At 39.9% G+C, this 22,297-nt stretch overlaps 1 protein-coding gene and 1 pseudogene across 3 annotated transcripts in view; both read right to left on the bottom strand.

Moving 5' to 3' along the window:
- The window catches only part of MGA (MAX dimerization protein MGA), a 157,714-nt gene that overhangs the window by 115,743 nt on the left and 19,674 nt on the right, over positions 1–22,297 (bottom strand). The gene's annotated exons all lie outside the window — the stretch shown is intronic.
- On the bottom strand, positions 7,312–9,194 carry LOC112311644 (actin, cytoplasmic 1-like; annotated as a pseudogene).

The following is a 22,297-nucleotide window of genomic DNA, read 5'->3' as shown; positions in this document are numbered from 1 at the left end:
TAAAACCTGGCTCTCCCCTTACAGATTTCCTCACAGTTCTCTCTTTACTGCAATCCATACCCCCACAGTGCCAGGAGTGATTGGCAATCATTTGTCTTTCTACTGCAGCTTGCAAATCATAATCATTCTCCTTTATGGCCACACCTTGCAGATATATCTTCTCATCACTAGCATCTTTTGATCCTTTAGCTGTATCTCCTCATTCACAGAAGACCTAAGAGAGCCTATTTCAGTCTTCTCTACTAAATCTCCTATTATAATGCTGGAGATTTCAATGTCCATGAAAGATGATCCATCCAATTACTGTACATTAAAATTCATAGTTCCAAAGATTTTTAGCTCAATTCTATTTTAGGCACCTATTCTTCAGTTCTTTATTCTGGATCTTGTCATCATTTGAAACTGCTTCCCCTTGATTACTCCAATAGATCACAAAAATCTTATTCTGCCCTGGCTACGCAGCTCAGTTAGTTCAAGTGTCATCCCGAAAAGCCTAGGTTGCAGGTTCAATCCCCGGTCAGGACAACCAATGAATGCATAAATAAGTGGAACTAATTGACTTTTCTCTCCTTCTCTCTCTCCCTCTCCCTTTCTCCTTCCCTTCCTCCCTTCTTCTCTTTCTGAAATCAATAAATAAATTTTTTCAAAAAATCTTATTCTGACCATACTTATTCTATGACTTTACAGAGACCTTCTGTCCCTCAAATCCTCTGGTTCCCCCAACCCAGATCCTATGGTTGGACATCTAAATCTCTTAGCAGCAACTTCAGATTTGCCCCCCTTCCTCTGAACCTGACCACAAAGCAATAGCTCCAGGTCAATACTGTTTCTGTGAACTGAGCTACTCTAAAGAAAAACCAACCTAGATACACTGAGACCACCATAAAGTCTCCAACCTTAGTCCTTTCAAATGAACTTGATAAATTCCCTCTCTTCTATTCCCCTCAACAACTCTTTCAATCATTTTCTCAACTCCAGTCCTACAGTCATCCCCTGCCCAGGACCTTCACTCTCAATCAAGAACCTTGCTTCTGATCATATAGAGATATGTAAGTTAGCAGGCATGGTCTCCCTCTACTGCCATATCCCTTCAGAAAACCTTATATATATTCATACCTCTCCTTATCTATTTTTATTTCAGACCTAGAAAATGAGGTGTCCCTCCTCCTGTTCAAAACCAACCCATCCACCTGTACCCCTGACTCACACAGTGACTCCCACCCTCTTCCTAACTCTCTCAAGACCTTGCTCTATCAGCCGTACTGTATCTTGAATCTTCAATCTCTCCTTTCCTGTTAGTACCTTTCCCCTCAGACCATATACAAGGTCAAGTCTTGTCTTAAAAAGAAAGTCCTTCCTGGCTTTCTCAGCAAACCTTCTCAAAGCAGTTATTCTCTTTTCCACTCCTTCCTTCTTTCCCCTTCCTATTTACCTTTTATTCTTCCCTCTCCCTCTTTCATATTTATCTTCTTCTTCCCCCAACTCTCCCTCTCTTCTTTCCCCTCTTTCCTCTTCTACTCACTCTCCTCTTGTATTTCTGTTCTCACTCCTTCATTCCATCCCCCTTTGCTCTCTCTCTATCCTCTTCTTTCCCTCCTTTATCACTTGTCATTTACTCTTTCACCAGCTATAAGGGAAATTCAACCCTTAACCTCCTACTAAAACTGCTCTTAAGGTCATCATAACTTCTTTCATCTTTTTCTTATGTTAAGGACATGTTTGCATTGCTTTTATTTATTTATTTTTAAGATTTTATTTATGTTTAGGGAGGGAGAGAGGGATAGAAACATCAATGTGTGGTTGCCTCTCACACATTCCCTACTGGGGACCCAGCCCACAACCCAAGCATGTGCCCCAGACCGGGAATACAACCAGCGACCCTTTGGTTTGCAGGCTGGCACTAAATCCACTGAGTCCCACCAGCTGGGGCTTTTTTCATTGCTTTTAGAGAGAGAGAAAGAGGGGGAGAACAAGAGAGAGAGAACCATGGATGCAAGAGAGACTGTCTTCCACACGGACTGACGTGGGGACCTCACACGCCCAGACCAGAGAGCAAATGCACAACCCAGGTATGTTCCCTTCCAGAAATCGAACCCACAACTCTTCAGTTACAGGATGACACCCCAACCATTGAGCCACACTGGCCAGGTCCACCATGACTTTTTTTAAAGATTTTATTTATTTATTTTTAGAGAGAGGGGAAGGGAGGGAAAAAGAGAGGGAGAGAAACACTGGCCCACAATGCAGGCATGTCCCTAACTGGGAATCAAACCTGCGACCTTTCCATTTGTAGGCTGGCACTCAATCCACTGAGCACACCAGCCAGGGCCGCCATGACTTTTAATCACCAAATCAAATTAACATTTTGCCTGTCTTTATTTTTCCATACCAAAGTACACTATATTTGACACTGTTACTATATTTGACAGTTGCTGTCTCCCTCTGAAAATTTTCTACTCATTAGCATATTGGCTAGCACACAGGTGACACTCAGATATTCCAGGGGTGGAGGCAAAGTAGATTTACAGTTGTTCATACAGAAAATAACACAATAATTAATAAGTAATACAAGAATAAACTGTATGTTTTGTGTTCTCACAACTGTAAACCTACTTTTGCCCCATTCTGTATTTGAATAAATGAAAAAAGTACAAAATGAAACAAAAATATGCATTTCTCTGTCTGGAGAACAAGTAAGAGTCACTATCCCATGAAATGTTAGGTAACACTTACCCATGAAATGGATAACTACAACAAGAGCCCAATTAGACTAACCAAGTATCAGTACTGGAACAATCAGGTCAATTACATGATTTTCTCCAGACATCCTTAGCACCCGAAAATCATAAACAGAAACCCAGGACTTATAACAAGGGCAAAGTAATGGAAATGCTAAAGGAATCTATAGTACAAGAAAAGCACTGAACAACGATTAAAAAAATTTGAACAATAAAGAAAAAAGAAAAGCACAATGCAAACCTATTCTTTTAAACGAAATACCATGTGATAGACTCCCTGAATGTAGGTGTGATAAAAACCATACCTACATGTTATAAGGACACATATAAAGTGGAAAAGAGCTAAGCATAAATCAGTCTGAGGTACCAAAAAAGGTATTTAAGAGTTCATAAATAAAATTTAGTTTTTCTAAAGTTATGAGAAGTGACTAGCAGAAGACATAGATGAGAATATAGAATACCTGCCATCTTGTGCCAAATTTAAACCACTGAAAATTCACTTTGTTACTAGGCAGATTTCTTCCCACACATTTTCCCTTTATTATTCCCACCATCAACGTTTTAAATAATTTCAGGTGCTAATGTCAGCAGCAGTACTTATTAAGACACTCCTGAGTAGTTAAAAAAAAAAAAAAAACCTTTCTAGAAACAAGATATAGACTCAGAGATCTAAGACTACAAAACATTACGGTCTTAACATACCAAACGCCTGTGCAGCTTCTTGCTGTTTGCAGTATTTTGACTTCGTAAGCTTTACATACTCTATACAGAGCAAATGGCTTTCTCAAACATTGGCTACGAACAATAGTCTATAGGTATGTATAGTATTTTAAGTTTCTAAAGCATTTTAATATATACTTTATGTTATGAAACATCATTTTTAACTCACATCAAGTCTGTGAAACAAGCAAGGTAAGCATTCTTCTTTTTTTTTTTTTAAGTTTTTAGAGAAGAGAGGGAGAGAAACATCAATGTGAGAAAGAAACATTGATCAGTTGCCTCTTGCACACACCCCAACCACAGACCGAACCCCACAACCTAGGGAGACCCTTCCTTTTGCAGAATGACGCCCAACCAACCAACCAAGCCACACCAGTCAGGGCAGCATTAATACAGCGAAAAAACTAAAGCCTAAATTATTCACTGATTATAAATCATATAGCTAAAAAGTGTCCATCAAGCACAATCACCTCCAAATTTTCTCTTATTTCTCCTAGTCCTATGTCCTCAACCATTCTTAAAGGAAAAGGTATCTCCTCCTTTCTAAAATTAATACCCACCCAGACTGTTAAGCCTCGAACCCTTAACCTCCCACAGAACCTTCAATTAACTCCTTTTACAACCCACAATACCTCCCTAACCCCTAACTACATCTCCTCATTCTGTTAGTCTGTTCGACTCTTCCCTTACTTAAAAAAAATTTTTTTGCCCTCAACTCTGTCACCTGTCCACCAAGCTATGACCCATTTTTTTTTCCCATCCTTTCCATGCTGAACTCTTCAAGACTACAACTCTAGGCACTTATACTGTACTTTCAACTCTCCACTAAAATGTTCCTTATTATTAAACATCACCAATGAAATCCCTAGTGGTCAAATCCAATAATCACCCTTCAGTTCTTATCCTTAAGTTTACATTCATTATCCTAAGGTATTTGACACCATTAACCACTCTACCCTTCCTAAAACTTGTTTCACCCTTAGGCTCTGCTATGTCCCTCTCTCCTTATTCTCCTACTACTGACTTTCTTCTTAGTCTCCTTTACCTAATTCTCATCTTTTGCAAATTACCCACATGGTGGTCCTCTGCAGTTCTTTCTCCTTTTCTCTCTTCAGCTACATACTCTCCCTGAACACTCCTGTGCTGTTACCAACCCTGTGCCTATGATTTCCTAAACTCTATGGTCTCTACACACCTTTTCATTCTTTTAAGAAGCAGCTAGAACAAAAGTGAGTATTTTTCAAATATTTGGGCAAGAAGGAGAAGAGGAAGATGGGACCATTTTCTAACCTTAGAAATAAAGAAATCACAATGAAAACACATGCTTGACTGTACAATTTCTGGGGGGTAGTGAAGAGAGAGACAGTAAGGGAGGCAGAAAAGGAGGGAGAGAAACACTATGTAAGAAACCATCGACCAGCTGCCACTTGTATTGGGTTGGCCAAAAAGTCTGTGAAGTTTTTTCCATAAAATAAAAGACACATTTTTCATTTTCACCAATAACTTTATTGATTTGGATATTTTGAGTATGTTGGCAATCTCCCACTATTGGCTTCTAGTGGGTAGAGGCCAAGGGTGCTGCTAAACATCTTTCAATGCATAAGACAGCCCCAGAGCAAGAAAGTATTTGGCCAAAATGTCAATAGTACCAAAAAATTTCACAAACCACTCTGACACATTCGATCAGTCACAGCACCTTCTCCATACACTGCACAAATCTTTCTTTTGCATTTCAGATGCATTTTTACCTTTCTTGAAATAAAGTATAATACGCTGAAAATGTTGTATATCTTCTTCTATCTTCAATATTAAAATTGACTGCATAAAAATTCACCAGTTTTGATAAGTTTATAATAAATGCACGCTGATATGACAACTGTCCCATACAATCTAACAAAATTGTTTCAAATGAAGTTAAAGACAACTAACCATGACTAGAGCCATGCTTAACAGACCTTTTGACCAACCCAATACAATCCCCAACCCCCAACTGGGGACCGAACCCACAACCCAGGCATGTGCCCTGACCAGAAATCGAACCCTTGACTTTTTGGCTTGCAGGACAACACCCAACCCGAGCCACACCAGCCAGGGCACCTGCATAAAAATTTTATTTTTTTTAAGATTGTATTTATTTATAGGCAGAGGGAAAGGAAACGAGAAAGAGAGGGAGAGAAACATCAGTGTGTGGTTGATTTTCACACACCCCCTACTGGGGACCTGGCCCACAACCCAAGCATGTGCCCTGACTGGGAATCGAACTGGCAACCCTTTGGTCCACTGAGCCACACCAGCCAGGGCTGCATAAAAATTTTAAAGATCTCTAAACTAAGACAACATGGGAAATAAATAAAATACATGTATACATATATTAATTACACATCCCCATAAAAACATAACTTGATAAATGGGAATATCAGGAAATTTATAAAAGAAAAAAGTGAATTATTTTTTTTAAACCACTCAAAATGTTCACCAGCACTAGCAGTTAAGTAAGTTCAATTCAGGTCTATTAATTATTTTTTTATAATTGAGGCAATCCATATAGCTTTCATAAAATTTTTAAAGCTGTTCTGAGGCCCCCCAAATTAAAAACTAACATTCTAGATATATTTCTATTTATGTTCTAAGACTGCACTTGTGTGTGTTTGGTTTTACATTCTCATCCACATTGACTATCTCTAGATTTTTCTTTTAAACCCTGCTTTTAGAGAGAAAGGAAAGGAGAGAGAGAAACATCAATTGGTTGCCCTCCATACACGCTTGAACCATACCTGGACAACAGAACCTGCAACCTAGGTATGTGTCCTGACTAGAATCTAACCTGCAACCTTCTGGTTACCGGACAACACTCCAACCAACTAAGCCACACCAGCCAAAGCTGTCTCTAGATTCTTGAAAGTGGTGACAGACAGACAGGTAGGTAATCAATGTATAGAGCTTGTTTGGTGACTCATAATCTTCATTATGTTTTCTGAACAAATGTGCACAGATATGGTATGGATGTTCCTTATTCCTTTGGCCCAGACAGCTTTGTTAAGCCTGGTATCAATGCACACATCTGAAATTCCCATCTCCTTCACGGCCAATTTTTGCATCTCTTTGGGTGCCCAAAAGGTGCACTTCTTGAAGCCCATTCCATGGATACACTTGTGAATGATAATGTGCATTTTCTGGTCACTAACTTATTGATGGCAGAAAAACCCTTCTTGTTCTTACCACCGTTCTTTGCAGGAGCCATTCTGCCAGGCCCAGGTTGTAAAGAAAGAACATGAGGTATTGTTGCATTATTTTTTTTTCTTTAAGGTATGCACTTTATTGAACTGGTCTCAGGTCAGTGTACAGGTAAAGCCCTGGCTGCCTCCACACCTCAACCCACTCCCAGGGGGACCAAAAGCCTTCATATAACTCAAGTTGGGGACAAAAGGGGAGACCATGATGGCAGACCATTCAAAATAAAAATACAAAAAAGAACAAGTATTACAAGTAAATAATCACAAGTGATTATTTAAAATTTTGGATTATGTAAGTCACAAAAAAGCATTGATATCACCCTCCCCTATGTGGACTTGGGCAAGAACTAGCCCTTCTTAGGGAGAGGTGGGCAGCTTTGGGGCAGGCAAGGGACTTCCTGTAACAATGCATCTCATGATACTTGGAATGACTATTAAAAAAAAGAACAATGTATAATCAAAGTTCTTGGCCACACTGTAGAACTTTGGGGATGCTCACTCCAACAGACTGCTGTCACCTTCATTGTTCCAGTTTTTAAAACCTGAGACAAGCGCCAAAAAAATAACTAAATCAAAAACAAATAAAGCCATGTCAATCACATCTCATTTTCTGTGCAAGTTAGGTTCTGTCAAGAAAGGGTGTAACCAACTAAGTAACAGTCCCTAGAAGCATTTGTGGTGGACAATGGAGGGGCCAGACTCATTGTACACCTGCTCATTGCTGGAAGGTGAACAGTGAGGCCAGGATGGAGCTACCATTCCACACAGAGTAAAAGTACCCAGGGAGTGCAATGATCTTAACCTTCATCATGCTAGAAGCAAGGGCAGTGATCTCCTTCTGCATCCTGTTGGCAATGCCTGGGTACAAGGTGGTCCCACCACACAGCACCATATTGGCATATAGGTCCTTACAGATGTCAACATCACACTTCATGACGGAGTTGAGGTAGTTTCACGGATGCCACAGGATTCCATGCCCAGGAAGCAAGGCTGGAAGAGGACCTGGCAGCAGCAGAATTGATCACTGCCAATGGTGATGACCTGACTGTTGGGTAGCTTGTAGCTACAGTGGCCATCTCCTGCTCGACGTCCAGAGTGACATAGCACAGCCTCTCCTTGATGCCATGCACAATTTCCCACTCAGTGGTAGTGAAGCTGTAGCCACGCTGCATATCTTCAAGAGGTAGTCCTTCAGGTCCCAGCCATCCATGTCAACACAGGACGGTATGGGGGAGGGCACAGCCCTCATAGATGGGCACAGTGTAGGTCACCCCATCACCAGAGTCCAACACAATGCCACTGGTACCACCAGAGACTTACAAAGACAACATAGCCAGATGGTCTCATATGAGGCGGGACCCCCCCGAAACAGGAATTATCTTCTGGAGAGCAGGCCCCTTGTGGTACAGGCTTCCCCCACTATGTGAATGTTCTAGGAACCCATCTGTATCAGTCAGTGTACCAGCTGGTGGTTTTATGAGAGGCTGCTCGGTTTCAGTGAATTTTTTTTGAAGACTCAGTGCATTCGCCCATTACACGATGGACAATTTACGAGCACACCTGCCCACACCACAATGCGTGTTCAATAGTTTCTGACCAAAACCAGCATGACCCCATGCCCCCCACCACTCACCCAATCTCACCCAGAGTGACTTTTTGCTTCCTGGAATGAAAAAAGTCTTCAAAGGGAAAAACATTCTGCTAATGCAGAAGAGGTGAAACAAAAAACGGCAGAAGCACTAAAAAGCATCAAAACCAAAGAGTTCAAGAACTGTTCTGAGCAGTGGAAAAATCTCAAAGGGTGTATTGCATCAAATGGAGAATACTTGGAAGGTTGAAGTTTAAGTATGTAAAAATAAATACAGCCCTGGCTGGTGTGGCTCAGTGGACTGAGTGCTGTGAACCTAAGGGTCATGGGTTCGATTCCCAGTCAGGGAACATGACTGGGTTGTGGGCTGGGTCCCAGTTGGGAGCATGCAAGAGGCAACCAATTGATGTCTCTCTCACACATCAATGATTCTCTCCCCCTCTTCCCCTCTCTCTAAAACTAAATGAATAAAACCTTAAAAAAATAAATACACAATTTTTTATAAACAAATTCCATCTTGGGGGGTCCCCCTCATACATGGCTGGGGTGTTGAAGGTCTCAAAATCATCTAGGTCTGGCCTTGGGGTTCAGGGGCCAACAGTGAGCAGGATGGGGTGCTCCTTGGTGGGCACATGCAACTCATTGTAAAGATGTGATGCCAGATCTTCCCCACGTCACCACAGTTGGTGACAATGCTATGTTCCATGGGGTACTTCAGGGGCAGGATGCCCCCTTGCTCTGGGCCTCATCACCCACATAGGAGTCCTTCTGGTCTATGTCCACCATCATGCCCTAGTACCAGGGGCACCCCACGATAGAGGGGGAAAAGGCCCTGGGAGCATCGTCACCTGCTAAGCCAGCCCTGCACATGACAGAGCCATTATCGACCATGAGAGCAACAATACCATCATCCATGGTGAGCCAGAGTCGGTGTGGACCGGTGAAGGCAGAGAACCACGAAGAAGAGGGGTCTGTACTGGTGAGTGAACATGGTCTCAACCTTGCATTAGTTTTTTAAATAATGTTATGATGTGTTCTTAACACTGAGAATCACCTTACCACATGTCAAGCACCCTTCTAGATGCTAGAGGATATAGCGATGAATAAAATAGATAAAAATCACTATTCTCATAAAGCTTATCCAGGATTCTAGTCTGGGGGTAAGGAGGAAAGATAAATAACTAAAATATGTATGTTCTATGGTGATTAAAGGCTATGGAAATAATATGAGAAAGGGAAACTAGTAGTGTTGGGAAGGGTTACAAGTTTAAATAGTGCAGAGTTAAGGCCTCAATGAAAAGGTAACATTTAGGCAAAGACTTGGAAGAGGAGAGGGAGTAAAGTCACATCTGGGAGAATATTCCAGGCAAAGAACCTCAGATAGGTAGGAGCTTTCACAGAGTGTTTGAGGGACAGCAAGGAGGTATTAGAGCTAAAGAGAAGTGACAGAGGGGAATAATAGAAAAATGATGCCCTAGCTGGTGTGGCCCAGTGAGCCTGCAAATCAAAGGGTCACCGATTTGATTCCCAGTCTAAGGCACATGCCTGGGATGCAGGCCAGGTCCCTGGTACGGGGAGCATGAGAGGCAACCACACACTGATATTTCTTTCTCTTTCTCCCTCCCTTCCCCTCTCTAAAATAAATAAAATCTTTTTAAAGAAAAATGAGGTCAAAGAGGTAATATGCTATCTTACGCAGAAGTATTACTTACTGTACTCACATTTTTATATAGGAACACCACTGAAAAATATTCCCATTTAGAGTGACCATGATGTTACAGGATTACTACAGTGAGCAAGTGAAGGGTTTCCCTGACAACACTAAAATTCATCTGCATCAATGAATTAGAGAAAGTGAATGGAGGCCAAAGGTTAAATACAAGGTAACTATTTTTAAGCACACCCCTAGTCAAAACTAGAAATCAAAATGGGAATAGCTCCTAGCTACAGAAAAACCAAGGAACAAAAATACTTCCATGAATGTACTGGAAGTATTGGATGGAAAATGACTTCCATCATTCAGGTGGAAATTATGCAACATTTGGATAATTTATAATGGTGGTCATATCATAGAAAAATATATCTAGATGAATAAGCTGAGCCAGTTATCCCCAACTAAGTGGTTCCCCAAATTATAACTTAATATCAATCTCCTAAGAAGGTCCTTCCTACCAAAATTTGCATCAATACGTTATAAACTAAGTAAGGGGTAGAGATGGATTATCAAGAGCCTTTAGTTCAACCCAAAAGACAAGCTTACTAGATTTAAAAAGTGGTGGTAAAAACAATCCAATTAAAGGTGAGATCATATGGTATTTGTACCTCACTGCCTAGCTTATTTCACTTAGCATAATGCTCTCCAGTTTCATCCATGCTGTCGCAAAGGGTATATAAGCTCCTCCTTTCTCTCTGCTGCGTAGAATTCCATTGTGTAAATGTACTGTGGGGAGAGGGGTTTACAGGAGCTACTATAAAGGACACATGGACAAAATCAAGGGGGAGGGTAGAGGTGGGGGAGGGAGGTGGGATTGGCTAGGGTGGGGTGGAGGGATGGGGAGAAAATGCAGACAACTGTAATTGAATAACAATAAAAATTTTTTTAAAAAAATTTTTTTAAATCCAATTGAAAAATAACAGAGCACTTGAATAGAGACATTTCTCCAAAGATGATACACAGATTGCCAATAAGCCCATAAAAGCATTCTCCACATCACTAGCCATTAGGGTAGTGCAAGTGAAAACCACAGTGAGATGCCACTTATACCAATGAGGGTGGCAATAACCTACCCACCAAAAAAAAAAAAAAAACAAACAAACAAGTGTTGGCAAGGAAGTGAAGAAATTGGAACCCTTGTGCATTGCTGGTGGAAATATAAGGTGGACTAAGGAAAACAGATTGGTGATCCCACAAAAAGTTACATAAAGAATTACCAAATGATCTTGCAATTCCACTTCTAGACGTAAACCTAAAAGTTGAAAGCAGGGACTCAAATACTTCTACTCCAATATTTGGCCGGGGGAGGGGGGGGGCGGCTAATTGACTTTAAAGAGAAAGGAAGCAGGGGGTTGGAGGGAGAGGTAGAGAGAGAGAGAAAGAAGCATCGATCGGTTGCCTCCCAGAGTGGGCCCTGACAGGGGATCAAACCTGCAACCTAGGTATGTGCCCTGAACAGGGATCAAACCAGCGACCTCTCAGTGTATGGAACCATGCTCCAACCAACTGAGCCATACTGGCCAGGGCTCTACTCCAATATTTGTAACTACATAGTCACAGCTGACAAAATGTGGAAACAATCCAAATGTCCATCTACAAATAAACAAAATGTGATATATACACAATAGATAAACAAAATGTATATATATACACAATGAAATATTATTCAGCCTTTAAAAAAAAGGAAATTCTAACACATGCTACAACATAAATAAATCTTGAAGACGTTACGTTCAGTGAAATAAGTCAAACACAAAGGACAAATACTTTATATCAGGCACGTTACAAAATCAAATTCAGGGACAAAAAATATAGCAGTGATAGCCAGGGACCAGAGGAGGAGGGAATGAGGAATTAGAGTTTAACGGGTACATTGTCACTGTGGGCAGATAAAAAAGTTCTGAAGGCAGATGGTGGTGATATATAAATAATGTGAATACATTTAATGCCACTGAATTATATGATTAAAAAAAGTTAAACTAGGGCTCTGGCCAGGTAGCTGAATTAGTTAGGAATGTTGTCCCAGTAAGCCAAGATTTCAAGTTTGATCCCAGGTCAGAGCACACAGAAGAATTAACCAAAGAATGCATAAATAAGTGGAACATCAAATCAATGTTTCTTTCTCTTTCTCTCTCTATTGCTCCCTCCCTCCATCCCTATTTTCCTCTCTCTCTCTGGAATGAATAAAATTTTTTACATCCTAAAGAAAAAAAGAGTTAAATTGGTAAATTATATCTTATATATATATTTACCAGAATAAAAAGTGGTGACAGCCTCAAAAAAGCATCCTACAGGCTTGACCGATGTGGCTCATTGGGTTGGGCATTGCTCCACAAACCTAAAGGTTGCCAGTTTGATTCCTGGTCAGGGTACATGCCTGGGTTGTGGCCAGGTTCCCAGTTGAGGGCGAGCAAGAGGCAACCAAGATATTGCTTTCAAACATCAATGTTTCTATCCTTCTCTTTCTCCCTCCCTTCCCTCTCTCTAAATGTAAATAAAATCTAAAAGCAAAACATCCTAGATAAAATTTGAGTAGAATTGCTAAAATAAAACTTCATCTGCCCTGGCTAATGTAGCTCAGTGGGTTGAAGCATCATCCCATAACCAAAGAGTTGCAGGTTCGATCCTTGTCCCCAATTCAGGTACATGCAGGAGGCAACTGATTTCTCTCTCACATCTATGTTTCTCTCTCTCCAGTCCTCTCTAAAAGCAATGAAAAAATGTCCTTGGGTGAGGATTTCAAAAACTTAAAAATTAAATAAGACTTTATTCTCTCCTTTGAAAAACATCTGTCATATTACACGTATCATGCAATGTTAAATAATCTTTGTAAAAAGTGGATAAATCACATTGCTGCAAGTTCACTCACTCTGATCTCAAAGGATGATCCTTTATGTATATGAAATTTTATTTCAATACAATGTACGTAAAATGAATAAATCCTTTTCATCCATCTTTAGACTCATTAATTGTCCTGATTTTCCCCCCTTTCTATTGAATTCATTGTGGTTTCACTGGTTTCAGGTGCACAGTTCCACAAAACATCATCTGTACACTGTATTGTCTTCACCAGCCCCAGCCAAGTCTCCTTCCATTATCACTTATGCCCCCTATACCCTCCTCCAACTCCTCCCACCACCCCCTAATTGTCCTGATTTTTGAGAAAATCCACATTGTGGTTCCAAAGAACCCCTTCATCTTTTATTTCCCATCATTTTCTGCCATAAACACTGCCCTACAATGACACTGGTTTACTACTGTACCCTGAACATACTTATACTGACCTTCCTCTGTAAATTGCTTCTCCCTTTGGAACTCCTGTCTCTCCGTTTTTAGTAGCACAGTGGCTGAGATCCAGAACTTTGAACCTAGATGGGGTGGATTCAAATTCTACATGCACCACTTGTTAGCTATGTAGTCATGAACAAGGCCCTGGGAAAGCAAAACTAACATTGCCTTACCACTGTTACGAATAAATGTCACATACCATAGACAGGATAAAACATGTTATATCTTGAAATAAATTTAAAAAATTAGTCACACTAATTCCAGTCACCAAATACATAAAATATTGACCATTTTCTGTAAGCTTGGACTCCCCAACTAAACAACTTTTTCCCTAACTTTTGCAATTCTGGTATCCAAAAAAAATGTAGGACCTATGTGGACATAAAACCATGTTAGAAAACTGCTATTTTTCCATGACAGGCTAATGTAATCTCAATAAATTTTGGTGATCTCATATTTTTCCCAACAAATACCTGTACTATTTAATTCAGTGAGCCAATCTAAGTCTGACTCTATTTTGCACGTACATCACTTTTCTAAAAGCTTTGGTACCTGAGATGTCCTTTTCCGTTATTAGATCCAAAACACTTTTCATTTTTCTTTTTAAAATTTATTTCTTTTGCTACACATCTCCTTTAAACAACAACCCACAATTCCAAAGCCTCTTTTTGCCCTCCACCTCCACAATCTCAGTGCCTTCCTCAGAGGTAACCCATTACTTAAATTGGGTATGTATCCTTCAAGACCTTATTTTTAAAAATAATTTTCACACATATACATGGACCTGTTGAAAACATACACTAATCTCCAGTTTCCTCATTTTTACAATAGGAATGGCAATCTGTCTCACATGGTTGTTGCAAAGATTAAACAAAAAAATTCACATAAAGTGAAATGAGCACATTTCTTAGCACAAAGAAAAATCTCACTCATCTTTCCAGGTTCAGAATCAAATCAGATTCTCCACCAAGTTTACCCAGACTATTATTCAACTGCAGATAATTTCTTTTTTCTCCACTGAAGTTTTCCCAACACTCACTGGACACATATACAGCGCCTTTGGTCCTGCCCCATCCTAAAGCCCTGGAGGGCAGAAATTCAGTCTCATGATCCTTCAAACAAATGACACAGGTTCTGCAAAAATTAAGTACTTGTTAAATAAAAATACTGAATATTTCTAAGAAACAAAAAGCTATGTAATATTTCTTCCTGACATACTTAGCAAAATTCAAGCATTTTTGGACTGTTAACTATGTAAAAGGAGCTGTCTTAAGATATCAAGCATATAATGAAAGTCAGGTTCTAGTAAGTAAGAGACCTGAAATCCCAGTGATAAAGCATTCTATGCTTGTCTGTTTTTTCCTCCACTTAGAATTTAAATGCTTAGGACGTATACAAATATAGTAACTTTATTAATAAAATGTGTATTATTTTATGCATGTTAAATAGCATATTAATAAAATATGCTATTATATAAACACAACTAAGGTTTACATAACATATTCCTTTTTTTATATATTTATTGATTATGCTGTTACAGTTGTCCCATTTCCCCCACTTCACTCCACTTCATCCTGACCACCCCCTGCCTCCCACATTCCCCCCCTATAGTTCATGTCCATGGGTCATACTTAGAAGTTCTTTGGCTTCTACATTTCCTGTACTATTCTTACCCTCCCCCTGTCTATTTTCTACCTACCATTTATGCTACTTATTCTCTGTACCTTTCCCCCTCTCTCCCCCTCCTACTCCCCTGTTGATAACCATCCATGTGATCCCCATTTCTGTGACTCTGTTCCTGTTCTAAGTGTTTGCTTAGTTTGCTTTTGTTTTTGTTTTAGGTGTGGTTGTTAATAACTGTGAGTATGCTGTCATTTTTACTGTTCATATTTTTTTATCTTCTTTTTCTTAGAGAAATCCCTTTAACATTTCATATAATAAGGGCTTGGTGATGATGAACTCCTTGAACTTGATCTTATCTGAGAAGCACTTTATCTGCCGTTCCATTCTAAATGAAAGCTTTGCTGGATAGAGCCATCTTGGATGTGGGTCCTTGCCTTTCATGACTTGGAATACTTCTTGCCAGCCCCTTCTTGCCTGTAAGGTCTCTTTTGAGAAATCAGCTGACAGTCTTACGGGAACTCCTTTGTAGGTAACGCTCTCCTTTTCTCTTGCTGCTTCTAAGATTCTCTCCTTCTGTTTCATCTTAGGTAATGTAGTTATGATGTGCCTTGGTGTGTTCCTCCTTGGGTCTAGCTTCTTTGGGACTCTCTGAGCTTCCTGGACTTCCTGGAAGTCTATTTCCTTTGCCAGATTGGGGAAGTTCTCCTTCATTATTTGTTCAAATAAGTTTTCAAATTTTTGTTCTTCCTCTTCTCCTTCCAGCACCGCTATAATTCGGATGTTGGAACGTTTCAAGATGTCCTGGAGGTTCCTAAACCTCTCCTCATTTTTCTGAATTCTTGTTTCTTCATTCTTTTCTGGTTGGATGTTTCTTTCTTCCTTCTGGTCCACACCTTTGATTTGAGTCCCAGTTTCCTTCCCATCACTCTTGGTTCCCTGTACGTTTTCCTTTGTTTCTCTTAGCACAGCCTTCATTTTTTCATCTAATTTGTGACCAAATTCAACCAATTCTGTGAGCTTCCTGATAAGCAGTGTTTTGAACTGTGCATCTGATAGGTTGGCTATCTCTTGGTCGCTTAGTTGTATTTCTTCTGGAGCTTTGATCTGTCCTTTCTTTTGGGCCATTTTTTTTGTCTTGGCTTACCTGTTAAGTAAAGGGGCGGAGCCTTAAGTGTTCACCAGGGCAGGGTAACACTGGTCGCTGCACTGTGATGCTGTATGTGGGGGAGGGGCTGAGAGGGAGCAATGACGCTTTCAGTCACTCCCTCCACTACCCACAATCAAACTGGGCCCCTCTGGTGCTGATTCCCGAGTGGGTGGGCTTGTGCACGCTCTAGGCCCCTGTGTGTCTCTCCCACGAACTCTCCTGTGAGGCTGGGAGTTTCTCCCACTGCCGCCTCAACCCCCACGGGTGTTTTCAATCAGAGGTTTGAGGCTTTATTTCCCTGAGCTGGAGCCCTGGGTTGTGTGGTCTGCTTCGCTCCCCCACCATTCCTCCTGGTTTATCTATGCGCGAATGTGGGTCTGCCCTGCCTGCCCCATTCCACAATCCGCTGCCTCGCTGGGTCTGCCAGCCGCCGCCTCGCCACAAGTCCTCTCTGCCCCGGCTGCCTGGCTCTGCCCCTCCTACCAGTCTGGATTAATGTTTCTTCTTTATCTCCTTGGTTGTCAGATTTCCATGCCATTTGATTTTGTCAGTTCTGGTTGTTTTTGTTTTTAAATTGTTGTTGTCCTTCTTTTGGTTGTGCAAGGAGGCGCAGTGTGTCTACTTACGCCTCCATCTTGGCCCAAAGCCCCCAATAAATATATTCCTTAAAAGTCACAAAGTTACTTAATTTTAAATGCACTGATGAAAGCCAAAAAGAAAAAAGGTAACAGATATGCAGATGACTATAGAAAAATAATTTTTTAAAACTTCAGTTGGCTAACACATTAACAAAATAATGTAAATGACAATTTGGGAGAAAAATCCCTAAAAATATATGGACAAATGATTATAATTTATAATTGGTTGCCTCCTGTACACACTCCAACAGAGAATCAACCCACAACCCAAGTATGCACTCTGAGCGGTCATCAAACCCACAACCTTTTAGGTGCTCGAGACAATGCTCCAACCAACAGAGCCATATGGCCGGGGCTCACTCTCTAACATCAATAAACATATCCTAGGGTAAAGATTCAAAAAAAAAAAAAAAAGAAAGAAAAGAAAGGCAATTCACATATGAAGAAATACATGTCAATAATTCTACTAAAAGATTTTTAATCTCATTAGAAATCAGAAAATGTAAATTAAACACAACAATAAAATACCATATTTCATCTATCGAATTGGCAAAAATAAAAAAGACAATACCTACTGCTGGTGAGGCTACAGAGAAACAAGAACTCATATAATTTGTTAATGAGAGAAAAATTACCAGTCTTCCTTTTTTTATCCTCTAACCCAGCAATTATACTTCTAGAAATCTATTCTATAGAGTATGAACTGCAGCATTTTTTATAATAGTAAAAAAAATTAAGCCCTAAATTGACTTACACCTGCTCTAGGACTTCTTAAATTCTCCTTGACTAGGGACAGTATTAATCCCAGAACCCAGGGCAAAGTTGGAAGTTTATTGATCCCAACAGGTACCACCCACCAAATGTAAAAAACAATGGCTGCCTTATCATGACATTGGCAAAATTAATTTCTATAGTAGTCAACCCAAAAAGGCAAAAGGAAAACAAAGAATGAATTAAAGTCCATTATCTCCAATCATGGAAATAATTTTCAGTATTTAAAGCTTTACAAAAATTAAATTAATCGGAGACTAGTTTTAATTAGCTGTCTAATAAGAAACATGCACCTGGCTGGTGTGGTTCAGTAGACTGAGTGCCAGCATACAAAGCAAAGGGTCACCGGTTCAATTCCCAGGCAGGGCACATGCCTGGGTTGCAGGCCCAGGACCCTGGTAGGGATGCGTGGGAGAGGCAACCACATGTTGATGTTTCTCTCCCTCTCTTCCTCCCCCTCTCTAAAAATAAATAAATAAAACATTTTTAAAAATTAAATAAATAAAATTAAAAAAGAAACATGCAAAACCAATATGGAAAAATTACAAAGCTCTAAAAATGATAAAAAACAGGAAAGAGTACAGAAATATATACATATTCCAGGATGAAAGGCTTGATATTCTGAAGATGTCTAATTATCCTCAAATTATACATTCAATGTAATTCTAATCAAAATCCCAACAGAATGTCTTCTGAAACTTAATAGTCTAATTCTAAAACTTAACTAGAAGTCAAAATAAAAATATATAGTAAAACTTTAGAAAACAAGAAAGAGCAGGGGAGCTGTCTCTACCTCCTCTCAAAAACTATCAAATAGAAATTTGAAACAGCATATAATATTGATGTGCAGATAAATAAAAAGAACAAAACTCCAGAAACTGACTAAATGGAAATTAAATATATCATAAAAGAGGCATTTCATGATAAAAACAAAGTATAATGGTGGTTGGCAGGGGAGAGAAGAAAATGGGGAGTTATTGTTTAACAGGCATTGAGGCTCAGTTACAAAATGACAAGAGTTAATGGGGATGGATGGTGGTGATGGTTGCACAACAATGAGAATGTATTTAATACCAATAAACTGTATGCATTCTTGAACTATACATTTAAAGATGGTTAAGAGAGTAAATTTTGTGTTACGTGTGTATTACAATAAAAAAATAGTCATTTCAAATCACTGAAAAAAGGTTCAATTAACTGTATTGGGCACAACTGGCTGACCATATGGGGAAAAAATCCCTATCTTATATTGTACACAATTATAAACTAATATGAGTTAAAACAGCTAAATACTAAAATGGATTAAAAAGAGCTGTTTTAAAAAACTATATTAGAGGAAAAAAGAATTTGATGCAATAATAGGGTAAGGAAACAAAATCTTGAAGTTACATAGGAAAGGACTACAGATCTCTCTACATCAAAATCTAAAAGTTCTACATAGGACTTTCAGTCAAGATGGCAGCATAGGTAAACAGCGTTCACCTCCTCAAAGTGAACTTCAGTTGAAAAACATCAAATGGAAAATTCCAGAAGTAAACAACTCATAAGTTTCAAATTGCTGCCATTCTAAGTAATGTGATAAAATCTCACACCATCCCACTTTGGCCACATCAAAATTGCAACAAGATTATAAAACAACCATCAGAACCAGCAGAAATCAAGTTGAATAGAAGTCTGACAACTACAGAATTAAAGAAACCACATCCATCCAGACTGGTAGCGGGGGTGGAGACGCAGAACAGGCTGCTTCCACATACATGTGTGGTGGACAAAAATTCAGGAGGGATATCTTGGGAACAAGGAGTCCCAGCCCCACAGCAGGAACCCCAGCCCAGGGTTCCAGAGCCAGGAAGATTAAGTCCCCATAACTCCTGACTGCAAAACCCAGCAAGGATGGATTGAGTCTGTGGAAGAAAACAGCTGGAGTCCCAGGCAGTTCCTCCACACATGAACTTACTCAGATTCACTCCCTCTGAGCTCCAGCACTGGAGTAGCAGTTTGAAAGGCACCAGTGGCAGACAGAGAGGAACTGAAGTGTCTGGAATCAAGGCAAGAGCTGGAGGGACAGCCCTCTCCCAGACAGAAAGGTAGGCAGAGCCACAGAGCTAGCAGGCGGGTGCTATATCTGAGACCCCACCAACCTGTCTAACACTATTTGCCCTGTCCTAGAGATCCCCCGAGGCTCCATCCCACCCAACTTACAGCTGTTAATAGTAGCTTTTCCATATGAATGGCTAGTTTTGGCTCAAGCTTCACAATTTCCTAAATTCTTTCATACAAGCTGGTCTCAGTGAACCCCAAGCCCCTGCACCTCTTGCTAAATGGCCCCAGGCAACAGCAGCCAGCCTAGACTCACAGCTTTGCTTCCCCTGGGAATCTCCAAGTCCAGCATAAGCAGCAGCATCTATCTCAGATTGATCTATAGCTCAGGCTGGATGGCCCCAGGCAAAACACAGGTGGGGGCTGACCTTGGCCTGCACAACCTAGGAAACCCCAAGGCAAAAGCACCCAGTGGACCACCATCACTCTGCCCCTGTACAGCTGATCCTCCACAAAGGGCAGAGGTTTGTGGTCAGTGGTCACAGCCAATATCCTTGCAACTGACTGGCCTGGGTAAATCCCTCCCACTGAACAGCCAACAGCAACCAAGAGTCATCTACACGAGGAGGGTATACTCAGCCCACAGGAAGGGCACACCTCAAATACCCAGCTTGGGTGACAGGGGAGGCTGTGCCTCTGGACCTTAAAGGACACCTACTACATTAGGCCACACTATCAAGACAGGGGGTCATAGCAGCTCTACCTAATTCACAGAAACGAACATGTGGAAGCTGTCAGAATGAGGAGACAAAGAAACATGGCCCAAATGAAAGAACAAATCAAAAAAGAACTAAAAGAAAAAGAAACTAAAGAAAAGAACTAAAACAAAAGGGAGATGAGCAATCTATCAGATGCAGAGTTCAAAACACTGGTTATAAGTACGCTCGAGGAATTTATTGAGGACCTCAAGAGCATAAAAAAGACCCAGCTAGAAATGAAGGATACACTAATTGAATAAAGAACAATTTATAGGGAAACAACAATAGAGTGAATAAAGTCAAAAATCAAATCAATGATTTGGAACATAAGGAACCAAAAAACAACCAATCAGAACAACAAGAAAAAAAAAGAATCCAAAAAAATGAGGAAAATATAAGCAGCCTGTTGGACAACTTCAAGCGTTCCAGCATTCACATCACAGGGGTGCCAGAAGGAGAAGAGAAAGAGCAAGAAATTTAAAATCTATTTGAAAAAATAATGAAAAACTTCCCTAGTTTGGTGAAGGAAATAGACATGCAACTCCAGGAAGCACAAGAGTCCCAAACAAACTGGATGCACACAGGCCCACTCCAAGACACATCAGACAAAATGCCAAGGGTTAAAGATAAAGAAAGACTCTTAAAAGCAGCAAGAGAAAAGCAGTTAGTTACCTATAGGGGAGTTCCCATAAGACTGTCAGCTGATTTCTCAAAAGAAACTGCAGGCTAAAAGGGAATGGCAAGAAATATTCAAAGTCATGAAAAGCAGGGACCTATAGCCAAGACTGCTCTACCCAGCAAAGCTATCATTTAGAATCAAAGGACAGATAAACAGCTTCCCAGACAAGAAAAAATTAAAGAAGTTCATCACCAAATCATTATTATTTGAAATGTTAAAGGGACTTATTTAAGAAAAGAAGATCAAAACTATGAACAATAAAATGGCAATAAATACATACTTGTCAACAATTGAGTCTGAAAAACAAACTAAATAAACAAGAAGAACAGAGACAGAATCATGGATAAGGAGAGGATTTTGATGGTTGCCAGATGGGAGAGGAGTGTGGGGAAATAGGTGAAGAGGTGAGAGGATTAAGAAGTACAAAAAGGTAGTTACAAAAAAGCCATTGGGATGTAAAGTAAACTAAAGGAAATGGAGTAGCCAAAGAACTTATACACAAGACCCATGGCCATGAAAAATGAATGGTGTGATTTCCTGAGGAGTACAGAGTGCTGGGTAGAGGGGAACAAAGGGAGAAAAACCAGGACAACTGTAATAGCATAATCAATAAAATATAAAAATAAAAAATAAACCTCTATATTGTAGAAAACACCATTTTTAAAAGTTGAAAGTAAGTAACAGACTGGGAGAAAATATTAACAGCATACTTGACATGCAGAGGATTAATATCTAAACTAATACCCAAACACAAGGAATTCCAATATCCAATATAGATAATGACAAAAAATATGAATATGCAATTCACAACAAATACAAAGGCCAATAATCATATGAAAAGATGCCCAACTTCACCACTAATCAAGAAGATGGCAAATCAAAACAATATATCAATCCTTTTTCAGACCAGGAAATACTTAAGTTTGGCAGAAGGTGTGAGGAAGTAGGTATTCTCATATATTATGTGTATAAAGATATATTGGTGTGTTACGTGTGCAAATTGACATTTATCAAATTTTAAAAGCACATACATTTGCCCTGACCAGTGTGGCTCAGTTGGTTGGGCATCATCCCACAAAGCAAAAGGTTCCTGGTTCAATTCCAAGTCAGGGCACACACCTTAGGTTGCAGGGTTTAGTCCCCAGTAAGGGTGCATACCAGAGGCAACCAATGTTTCCCTCCCTTCCTTGCCTCTCTCTAAAGATAAATAAACAAACAAACAAACAAATAAATAAATCTTAAAGGAAAAATAAAGTTAAAAGCACATACATTCAACATAGCAATTTCACTTCTTGGTATCTATCATGTCTAGAAATACAAACATTTACACACAAAATGCAAACAAGAAATATTAACACAG

The sequence above is a fragment of the Desmodus rotundus genome, chromosome 7 (genome assembly GCF_022682495.2).
Source record: "Desmodus rotundus isolate HL8 chromosome 7, HLdesRot8A.1, whole genome shotgun sequence".
In the NCBI taxonomy this organism is placed as follows: domain Eukaryota; kingdom Metazoa; phylum Chordata; class Mammalia; order Chiroptera; family Phyllostomidae; genus Desmodus; species Desmodus rotundus.
Note: the sequence above shows the minus strand (reverse complement) of the source record. Positions and strands in the feature narration are given on the sequence as shown.